Source organism: Elephantulus edwardii, unplaced genomic scaffold (genome assembly GCF_000299155.1).
Source record: "Elephantulus edwardii isolate Elephantulus edwardi_28Jun2011 unplaced genomic scaffold, EleEdw1.0 scaffold00011, whole genome shotgun sequence".
Classification (NCBI taxonomy): Eukaryota; Metazoa; Chordata; class Mammalia; order Macroscelidea; family Macroscelididae; genus Elephantulus; species Elephantulus edwardii.
In genome coordinates this window covers 1,223,729-1,232,384 of record NW_006399761.1, presented here as the reverse complement: position 1 = coordinate 1,232,384, position 8,656 = coordinate 1,223,729, and positions in this window count along the sequence as shown.

Below are 8,656 nucleotides of genomic sequence, written 5' to 3'. Positions count from 1 at the left end.
ACACACACACACAAAAAAAAACAAGACCAAACCAGCTGCCACCAAATTGATTCTGATTAGCGGAGAACTGTGCTCTACTCTGGTCTCCAGGTTACAACCTTCCAGAGGCTGGTCGCCAGGCCTTTACTCCGGAGTACCTCTAGATGGCTTTGACCCAACATTCACGTCACCCAGGCATGTCTAGAGTCTCTATTAGACTTGCTTAAATGAATGCAAAGGGGCTTCACTGGGATAGAAGGTGCGAGGGGGGACAGAGATCAAATAAGGTTCGCTTCAGTTGAGGACAGCTGGAGCGAGGAGGATGCGTGAAGCTCATACTCCTGTGCTCTCTACGCTTCAGACACAGCTTGTCGCGATCAGGGGAGGTCAGGAGGGAGGGGCTGGACCAGAGCGAGGACACAGCCAAGGCAGGTGGCACCTGTGGGAGGACTCCCCAGAAAAAGGCAGCTCATTCATTCATTCACCAGCTCTGTGTGGCTCACCCACGATAGGCCTTACATTATTTCCAATTTGTTGCAACACTGACACACAGTTGATATGCACCTGCTATTAAAGACTAAGATTCATCTTGTTTAGACAATGAATAAGGACGACAGAAGAATCGATGCCTTTGAGCTGGGGTGTTGGTGAAGAATATTGACTATCCCACGGACTGGCAGAAGAACAAACAAGTCTGTCTGGAAAGAAGTGCAGTGAGAGTCCTCTTAGAGTCAGCGACGGTGAAGCTTCACATCCCGTTCTTTGGTCCAGACCTGTTGTCAGCAGGGTGTCAGAGTAGTGGACTCCACGGCACCTAACAACTCCCTCCACACACAACGTGTGTCTAGTTATTTGGGGCTGGGGGCGACAGTTTGTGTTGTAAAGCTGCTAAGTGTTTTGGATTCAAGATGAGGCAAAACCAAGTGAAAAATGACCCTTCCCCAAAGAACTCACATGCTAGGACAAGGTTTCCCGTAAGAGCTGCCTTTGTCCTCTTTCCACATTCAGACCCCATGACGGGTGGGTGGCTCTGGCTACAGCTCGGAGAAGGAACTGGAGGTAGCAGGAATAAACGGGTCTAGAGCGCTGGTCCATCTAGAGAAAGGAATCCAGGTAAGAGATGTAGGCAGGTGTCTGTACAAGGACACTGGCCAAGGCGGCTAAGTGGGACTGAACCAGGCGGGGCGCCCTGACCACACAGCAAGCCCCGAGGTGGAGCGGAGCTGACTAAGGGACACTCACTCCCCGTGGTCTCGGGACCAACCCACAGCTGACCCTCCAGCGGGTTTACAGAGGCTGTAAATCACCTGACAGGATGCTGTCCAATTTCCTGCCTTGGAGCAGAAAGGGGAGGGTTGGCTGTGAGTGTGTGGACTCCACAGTCGTGAACTGGAGCTGAGTTTGGCCCAACCCCACTTGTGTTCTGAGAGTGAGGACAATGTACAAGATGAATGGGGTCAGGGGACTGGAGGGATCATGTTTCTGTGGCCTCTGGAGGCTGCGTAGAGTCCTGGTGGTACAGTGGCTCATCACTCTGTTACTAACCAAAAGGTCAGTGGTTCAAAGCTGCCAGTGCTCTGCAGGAGTGAGAAGGGCAGGGTGCTCCCGACGCTAGGAAGCCCTCCAGGGCCGTTCTACTCGGCTGAGGCAGAACTGACTCGACAGCAATAGCTTGCTGGGCTTTGAAGTCTCATTTCCTTTTCTGAAAAAAATGAGAAAAACTCTACCATTTACTCCAGCTGGTTTTAAGAAGGAAATGGTAAACCTGACTGGACCCTGAACTGCATAAAGTTATCCTGAGTTCTGAGGAGGTCCCAACTGCAGTGACCCTATGGGAGCTGGTGGCAATGGTCACCTCTGTCCCTCCTTCCCCGTCCTCTTCCACACAGCCAGTCCAGGACATGGACAGTCCCTCTCTGCACTTCCTCTTTCCTCTATGTCACCGTCTATGTTGCAGAGCTGGACCTATTCCAGTAGTCTCCATGATTACATGGTTGTTGTTGTTGTTATGTGCCGTCGAGCCGTTTGCGACTCATAGCGACCCTGTGTACAACAGCCCTAAACCCTGCTCTATCCTGTGGCAATCTCATTGCCTCTGACACACCCATCCTGATTACCCCAGTCACTGAATCAATCCACCTCATAGAGGGTCTTCCCCTCCTGCACTGTCCCTCTACTCTACCCAGCATGATGTTCCTCTCCAAGGATCTGTCTCTCCTTACAACATGTCCAAAGTACGTCAGATGAAGCCCCAGTATCCTTGCCTCCAGGGAGCAGCCTGGTTTAACCCTCTCTAGGATGAATCTATTTGTTTTCTTGGCAGTCCATGGTACATTCAGTACTTGTGGTTAAGTTTTTTAAAAAAGTCCGTCCCTGTTTATTCCTTTCAAACCAACCTTGGACCTTTGCTCTCAGACATAACAGATCACAGCCAAAATCCAGAGGACAGTCACAGGAATGGACTCCAGACTCTGGAGCTCAAGGCCTGACCCAAACAAAACTTGGAGGAATGTCCCTGGCTAAGCAGGCTTCCCCCACATCTCCTGAGGAGGAAGGGCCTCTCTACCTCTCCTGTCCATGCTGGAGGGGAAGAGACACTGGTTGAGGGGATGGGACTGTGACAAGTCCGGAGGCTGCCATCCAGAGGTAATCCATCTCGGTTCTGATATGCTTAAGTTCCTCTTGATAGGGTGGTGCTGAGTTTAGGATTATTCCAACACAAGGTCTAGCTCTACAACTTTGACATTCTGGGTTTCCAGCCTGAAAAAGTGGTTAAAGCATATAATTAGCATTTGTTTTGTCCTCTGACCCTGCTCTAACCTCTCAGACCTCATGCAACTACCTTAAGGAGTCTGTTTACTGGGAAAGGAAATGCTTCTTGTCTGAAGTAGCATTTGTCTTTTGAAATTCCATTTTTCTCACCTATATGGAAACTGTATCTCAAGTTGTCTGTTTACTAGTAACTGTATGTAAACTAGTTTTTTGAATGTACCTTAGAACTAGCAATAGCAATTAAGTAGATAAATACCTAATTATAAAAACCAATAACCATCCCTAGAGGAAGAGAGAATTTTTGAGAGTTTTCTCTGCTCAGTGAAGTGCTTTGGCTAGTGACTATGGAAAGAACTCCTTGCATTCAGTAACACTCTCACCTGATACAGTCAGGTCCTCCTGAACCTCAAGCCTCTTCGAGCCTCGTGGCCGATGGTGTGAGGACCTAATTCCACACCTGATAAAGCTGCTGCTTTGGTCTCAAGGCCCCTCTGCTTCTCTCAGGCACTTGGAACAGGACCCCTTTGGGGGTCCCCATTCACTGTGGCAGTGCTGGTTCAATAATCTACTCACCTGCTAGCATCCAGGCAGGCTTGTGAATACAATTTAACAGCCTCATGTTGTTTCTGGGGGCTGCTGACGCAATTCAACTCCCAGCAACTGCCCCGCCCCAGGGTTCTCTAGGCTCCAAGAGTTTCAGACTACACCTTGGAGGAAGGATGGTGATGCTTCCTGTCACTTACTTTGAGCATATTTTCAGGAGGAAGCAGCCTTTGGACAAAGACATCATGCTGGGAAGGTAAAAGGCAGAGGAAGCCCCTCAATGAGATGTTTTCCTCTTAATAAGACATGGTGTACCAAGATGAGGCACCATTTCCTGAGATTTTCCCAGCAAAAGCACAGACCTGAATGCCAAGGGACAGGACTCAGGCCTGCTCCTCAGCTGGACGGGTCCTGATCCCCCATTCCTCACACTCATCACATGAGGCAATCCCACAGTTCCAGTTCACTCTCATTTACTACTTAATGAGCTGGGACCGAAAACCCCCTGGAAAAGTGGCCTGGGCACTGGCTGCAGCTATTACCAAACATGAATAACCAGAGGTTGTGGGTGTCCACACTAAATTTTAAAGATTTCTTATTCAAGTCTTACCAATAAGAAAGACTAGATGAGCTGTGGAATGACATCAAGGACATCATGCATGAAGAAAGCGAAAGGTCATTACAAAGACAGAAGAAAAGGTCAAAATGAAGGTCAGAGGAGACTCTGGAACTTGCGCAGGAAAAAAAGATGCCAAAACGCATGGGGAAGGATGCTGAGGCGGGAGAGCTGAGCACAGGATTTCTAAGGGCAGCTCGAGAAGACAAAGCAAAGTACTATCGTGAAACGTGTGAGGAGCTGACGTGAGAAAACCAAAAGGGAAAAACATGCTTGCATTTCCCAAGCTGACAGAATTGAGTAACAAGTTCACACCACGAGCTGCAGTACTGAAGGCTTCTATTAGGTAGGAAAAAGGAGTTGGGGGGTGGGGGGTGGGAAGAAGCTGGTCCCAAGCAGCGAACAGGCTAAGTAGATCCGAGAGGGTTCCAAGTCACTGTGTGCCGAGAAGATCAGAATGACGTGTAGGCAAAGACAGTTTCCTTGAAGAGTGCTTGTTAAGGAGATTTAGAGGGGATGGGTGTTTGCCCAGGAATTTGGGGGCAGAGGTCTGTATGTGACCAGGGCCTTCTAAGGATCTGGTCATCCGGTCTGGATGTGGTCAAGCCTCATTAAAACACAGGCCTCCTCAAGAAACGGTCAGGCCTAGGGGGTCAGGCCTGGGGAACATTCTTCCTCCGGTTTCTATGGGTAAATTCACAAATGATTCAGAGAATCCCAGAAAGATGGAAGGGATAAACAGTCACCATACCAACAAGTTGAGCTTTAAAAAATTTTTTTTAATTGATACTGAACCATTTTAAGAAGTAGGTGAGATGCATTAAAGACACTGGCAAAACCTAAGGCCCCACGAACTGATGGAATACCAACCCAAGTGTGTCGGTAAAAAGATGCAGCCCTGGACGTGCTCACCAACCTCTGCTAACATACGCAGAAGACAACCACCAGGCCAATGTCCTGGAAAAGATCTCTGTTAGTTCTCATTACCAATAAAGGTCATCCACTAAACTGAAAATTATCAAACAATACATGCAATTAAAATCATGCTGGAGATTATTTTTAAATGGCCAGAAACTGGAGTCAAAAGAGGCCATGGAAGAAGGAATATCACTGCTGATGTCAGAGGGATCTTGTTTGAAAGCAGAGACTTAGACATAATCCGTTACTATTCATACAGTCAAATGCCTTTGCATAATCAGTAAAACACAAGTAAACATCTTTCTAACATCAAGAATGGGAATCCCAGAACATGTAATTATAATCATGAAAAAACTCTAGACCAAAAAGCTGTTGTCTAAAGAGAACAAGAAATATCTCATGATTTCAAACAAAGAAAGGTGTGTGTCAGGGTTGTATCCTTTCTCTATATATATTCAATTTATATGCTGAACAAATACTTTCAGAAGGTAGACTATATGAAGCAGAATGTGGCATCAGGACTAGAGAAAAGACTCACCAATAACAATGCAGATAACACACCTTGTTTAGAGAAAGTGAAGAAGATTTTTAAGTATTTATTGCAGAAGATCAAAGACGAAAGCCTTCAATATGGGTTACATCGCAACATCAAGAAAACAAAAATCTTCATTAAATCAAAAGGTAACATCATGATAGATGGAGAAAGGACTGAAATTGTTAATGATTTCATTTTCCTTAGAACCATAATCAATGCTCTTGGTAGCAGCAATCAAGAAATTAAAAGATGTGTTGTACTGCTTTGGCAAGATTTGACCTTGGCCAAGTTCAAAAGAACAAGGTGACAGTTTAAAGACTTAAGGGGTGCCTGATCCAGTTCATGGCATTTTCAATTACTTCCTCTGCATTAGAAAGCTGGACAATGCGTAAGGAAGACTGAAGTAAACGCAATGCCTTTGAACTGGGGTTCCAGTGAAGAGTGCTGGCTGTACGACGGACCGCCATAGGAAACAAGTAGGCTGTCTTGAAGGAAGTGCCCCTGGAGCGCCAAGAGTGTTCCTCGAAGGCAAGGGTGGTGGAACTGTCTCACTTACTTTGGGCCTATTGTCAGGAGCAGCCAGTCCTTGGAGGACATCCTGCTGGGAAAGCAGTGGGTCAGCGAGAGGGGGACGTTCACTGAGAGGGCCTGACGCAGTGACTAGCACAACGGGCTTGAACACAACACAGACTGTGAGCACAGTGCAGAACAGGGCAAGGCTCAGACCTGTTGTTCACAGGACTGCTACAAGTTGTAGTGGACAGAGCAGTGGCACATCACCACCACCACCACCACCAAGAAAGTCCAAGATGTGAGGTGTGCAACTATTGATTACCTACTTAGCCCTTACAAGGAAAGATGTGACAAAGGACTAATCCCGTCGGTGGCGTCATAAACTGTTGTTGTTGTTGTTATGTGCTGTCGAGTCGCCTGCGACTCATAGCGACCCTATGTACAACAGCCCTAAACTCCGCTCTGTCCTGTGCCAATCGCACTGTCTCTGACACTCCCATCCCAATTATCCCAGTCACTGAATCAATCCACCTCATAGAGGGCCTTCCTCTCCTGCGCCGTCCCTCCACCCTCCCAAGCATGATGTCCCTCTCTAAGGACCGGTCTCTCCTCACAACATGTCCAAAGTATGTTAGACGGAGCCTCAGAATCCTTGCCTCCAAGGAGCCACCCAGTTACCATGATTAAATGTCACTCCACTTCTTCAGAATTAATATGTCCTTTCGCAGAACGTGTAGATTTACACAAAGTTCTAAGCAAGCTGTTTTTTAAAAAAAACCCAAGGGACAAGGGGCATGATCACTGTGGACTTTGCAGAGGGACTAGAGGCAAACAGCTTGGAGGTTGGGATTGGTGAGAAGCCTGCACACGGCCCTGAGAGCTCCCGGGGCCCTTGACCTGCATGACCAGGGTCGACCTCACTAGACCTAAAGTGGATTCTTGGGAGGATGAAAGGCTGAGAAATCTGACCTTGGGGACACAAGTGCAAGGGGCCTGGGGGAGTCTCCACGCCGAAGCACAAGCAGCAGTTTACGCCGCCTGGCCTCCCTGCTGACAGAGGTCAGAATTGTGCAAGGTGCGGGGAGAGGTCCACCAGCACTGCTCTGTGCGGTCACCACCCCAGTGCAACCTTCACTAAAGAAACTGAAAACGGACACCTCAGCAGCAGGAAACCAGCCTGTGTCTCTCTATAAACACCCTGCAGCAGTACCTTCCGCAGCTGAGGACTGTCTGCAAAAATGATCAAAGACTAACCTCTCAATCAAAAGGGAAAACTGCACTGGGAAAATCTACCTCGAGGACCTCTCCAAAGGGCTAAAGAGAAAGAGCATCAATTCAAGGACTAAGGTGCACCAGCTCCAAGCCCTGGTCTTTTCAATTGCTACTGCACCTGAAGGTTGGACAATGACTAAGGATGACAGAGGCAGCATCAGGTTGTGGCCCTGGAGAAAGTTCTGATATCCCATCCCATGGACTGTAAAAAAGAACAAATGTCTATTCTGGAGAAAGCATAACCAGGTTGCTCCTCGGAGCCAAGGATGAAGCTGTGTCTCGTATTCTTAGGGTACACTGTTAGGAGGGGCCAGTCCTTAGGGAAGAAACCACACAAACCATCAAGCTTGGGAGGGTGGAGGGCCAGCAAGAGAGAGCAAGTCCCTCAAGAGGCTGGATTGACACAGTGACTGTAACACGGGTCAGAGGGCATCAGAATTCATGAAGGTGGCTCAGGATAGGGCAAGGTTCACGTTCACTGTTCACAGGGTCGCGGAGTCCTGGCTGACTCGATGGCACCTCGCAACAGTTTCACAACACACTGCACTACAGTGAGGAGGACGTTCTTCTTGACAATTCAAACAGGAAGAGCTGCGCTGCTCACAGATCTTTCCCTCCACCTGCCAATTTGAGCCCCTGAAGTCTCCACATGTGGGAAGCTTGTACCCCATCTCTGGGATCCACACATACATACAATAAACAAACAAACTCCCGCTTTTCCCACCCCGGCCCCATTTCCACGCAGGTTTTTCTGGTACAGGCTGCTCCCGTGACACCATGGCCACCTCCTAGTGCTTAAAGCCATTGGATTTGTTTTTTCATGGGCTACAAACTCAGCAGTCCCCTTCTTTTTTTAGATGACTTCTAGCTCTGTATTTTTATCTCAGAAATAAGATCTTTCATTATGTTGCTTCAAAGAATTTTTTTAACACCTTACTTGCTGAGTACTTGTCACTAAGGGTTCACTGTGCCAGGCTCTGTGGCAGGCGTGGACCCATGCAGAGATCCGCCTAGAATGAGATCTTTGCAGGCTCCTCCCGACCAGCTCCCACGAAGGAGACCTGTGGCTCCCAGTTCCTTCTTTCCCACCTCCCCCTCGAGTCCATCAAGTGCATGCCTTCCCACGGATTGCCTCAGCCTGTGCTAGTCAGACTCCTCTGTATTTACTCTTGTTCACAACTTGTCCTTTGCTGGCCCGGGCTTTCGCCAGTCAGAACCTAAGCCTTGTCTGAACCACAGCCATGGACCTGGGCTTCTCCCCAGTGCTGAGCACCTGGCCTCAGAGGTCTGCTGTCCTAAGACCCCATCGCTGTTTCTGGTCCAGTCCAGGCTGCCCACTGATCCTTTTCTCAGCACTTGCTTGGGTTGGGTCTTCCCTGGTCCCAACCACACCTGGAAATCAGTCTAGTGCTGAGCTGCCCATCAGACCTGTCCTACCGCTACTGTTCAGGCTACACTTGGCCAGAGCCGAATGACTACTGTTTTCCCTCCTCCACACCCTTCCAGAG